This window comes from Rhinichthys klamathensis, unplaced genomic scaffold (assembly GCF_029890125.1).
Source record: "Rhinichthys klamathensis goyatoka isolate OS25496 unplaced genomic scaffold, OSU_Roscu_1.1 h1tg000548l_1, whole genome shotgun sequence".
NCBI classification, from domain to species: Eukaryota; Metazoa; Chordata; class Actinopteri; order Cypriniformes; family Leuciscidae; genus Rhinichthys; species Rhinichthys klamathensis.
Window position 1 is genome coordinate 486860 of NW_026607019.1, and position 2967 is coordinate 489826.

Genomic DNA, 2967 nt, shown 5'->3' on the forward strand with positions numbered 1-2967 from the left:
TGTTTACACTGTTCAGGAATTAAACTCAGAATAAGGAATAACTCGTGTAGTCTTTTGATCACAGATTGCACTAGAAAAATTTGAGAATGTCATGTTCTTTTTGTCATCTTCAGTTGTTCACTCAGTTAAAATCAAATGTGACAACATCAGAAATGCTCTGCAAATAGAGTTCGACCAAGAGAGAAAACAAAAACAATGCATAAATTATTTTCAGATTTAATTTTCTGTTTTAAGACCCACATCACTGATGGGCAGTGATGGCATCTTGTATAGTATTAATTAGAGCAATTTATGATTTGGTTGCACTGAATATTTGAATAAGCACTAACAGTTATTTAAAGGTCCCCTGCATGAAATTTTCACTTTCTGAGGTTTTTTAACATTAATATGAGTTCCCCTATAGCCTGTCCCCCAGTGGCTAGAAATTTCAATCGGTGTAAACCGAGCTTTGGCTATATCTTTCTCTGCCTTTGAGAAAATGAAAGCTCAGATGGGCTGATCTTGAATCTCCTCCGTATGACGTCATACGGAGGAAAGGTAACCTCCCCTTACTCTGCTTTGCCCGCCCAGAGAATTTGGCTCGCCGATGAGAAAATGAGCTGGAAGTACGATCGTGCGAGCGCGATTTGAGTTTTTCCTCGAGAGATATCAGCTTGCAAATGAGCGAAGCATGGCAGTTGATCAGTGTTCGGATGTACAAATGAACACAAAAGTATTTTTTAGTTCCTTCATCCCAGCCTCTGAAGAAACAATGGGTTAATTTTATTTTCTCTGGAAATGCGCCGACACAACTTCCCAAAGTTTTGTATGGTCCAAACATTTCACAGACGACTGTTTCCTCAACTTGGGCCAACAGAGCTGGCCTCGATGAACGTCTGAAAATAAATCATCGAGCTACCAAGCAACAATTTGATGTGTAGCCTAATTGTTCAAGTTCAGACAGGTAATCTTTCTCTCAAAATCGTTCAATACTGTTTATGCATCAGTCAAGCCAGTGACTAAAATATCAACTTCACATCGTTTCTTTTAGTATGAAAATAATCGTATTTAAATTGTGAACAAATTAAATACAGAAAGCAGAACAATCTTTCCACACAGCGCGAGTTTATCTGGATAATTCGTTATGAAATCAATGACGCACGTTACACTGCACTATGAAGCTCTTACTGTATGTACATCATCGTGTTTGCATTGGTGAAAGCATTAGAGAGAGTGCAGACACTGCGTTGCAATAATACGATCTTTATTTTCGCGATCAACAGACTGTCATCGTCATCTGCTTGCTCAATGCTCATCACGGCAACATTTTATGTGATGGGAATAGATCTAAATACTTTAAAAACTTCTCACGATTCGTTAATCTCGATAGCTGTAATAGTAAAAACGTATAATAGCTGTAGTAAAAGTATTCGAGAGAGTTTCACATGTAGCCTAATATGTTGCTATTTCATATGCAAGCATGTCAGCCAATCACAGCAGTGGCCGGTTACACTGAACCCCACAGCAGACACGCCCCTTCAAACAGAGCGTTCAAATCAGGCTAGGAAAAATGCCTTTTATTTCTAAATTATGACTATTTTTGATCTAAAAAACATACTAACATTATAAGGGCAACCCAGGAAACATTATACAATAATAAAATAACCCCATGTCATTGTCAGGGGACCTTTATGTCTAGAGAAGGATTTTTTTTTATTCCAGAAACTTTTGATGTGCTGGTTACATTTTATTACCATAATAAATAGTATGCAAATAAATCAAAATTGCATTGGAAAAGTCAAACGAGGACACGTTTCATGCTAAACACTATAATAACAGCCCAGGTTTAATAAACTCTTTTCAAATAATAGAGGATATTGAGCTGTGTCCTAAAATAAAAGATTCAGCATGTATTATCCTGTGTTATTGAGCAATTCAACAGCAGTTGCAAACAGGTGCTCCAACAACCAATGCCAGAGTGAGAGGTATTTTTAAGATGGCTTGCTGATAGGTCCACTTTTTTCCGTCAGGGAGAGAGAATTTGCTTGTTTGATTTTTCCGTCAAGATTGGGTTAAGTTGCAGGGTCATGATATCCTTTTAGGTATTCACTTAATCTGTTCTCGGCATTGCCAGTAAACAGGCAGCCACATGGGAGAAAGTAATGATGGATCAAGACCAAAGCCTTTGCTGGATTTTGGATGTGTCTGCCTGGTAATAATAATAATACTTCTTTGTTTGCTATATCTATCTGAATATATCTACATGGTAGAGGAGGTGAACAATTCTGCATATATTTTTTTGACTGATAAGAATTTTAATGTTATGGACTATAATCTTCTTAATTATAAAATTCAAGATTAATTTGTATTTTATTTACTTTATAATACCAAATATTAATTAAAATAATATTATAATTGAATGCATTCATATTTTTTTTAAATGTAACTTATATTTGTCACGGTTCATGGATTCAGTGACTCGCCCTCGCTATGTGTGTGTGTGTAGTACGAATGGGCGCGGCTCGTCAGCATTGCTCGTTATCCTCGCTGATGAGCTGATTTAGCGCCAGCTGTGTTGAATGAGAATGTCCTATATATTGTGTGTCATATCGTCCTGTCTTTGTCAGATGGTTGTTGAGGTTCTCGGAGTTCACCTGTGTTTCTCCTCGATCTAGTGTTTGTTCCTGTGCTTTGGATATTATTCGGTTTGGAGTTCTTCTGCCTTTTGACTGTCCCTGACCAACGGTGGATACCGTCCTGTTCTGAGTTTTCGCGGCCTGACTACCGTCTGTACCTGTTCCGGTTATCTTCTGGTCCTGATCTGTCTGCCCACGGAGACCTGCGCTATCGAGTCTGGTTTTCATCATCCTGCCGGCATATTCGTCCGAGACTACTGCTCTCTCTCTCTGTGTTTAAATAAACACCTGTTCACTTGCAATTGAATCTACGTCTGTTCTTTATCACCGTGACAGAACCATCTGACCATTC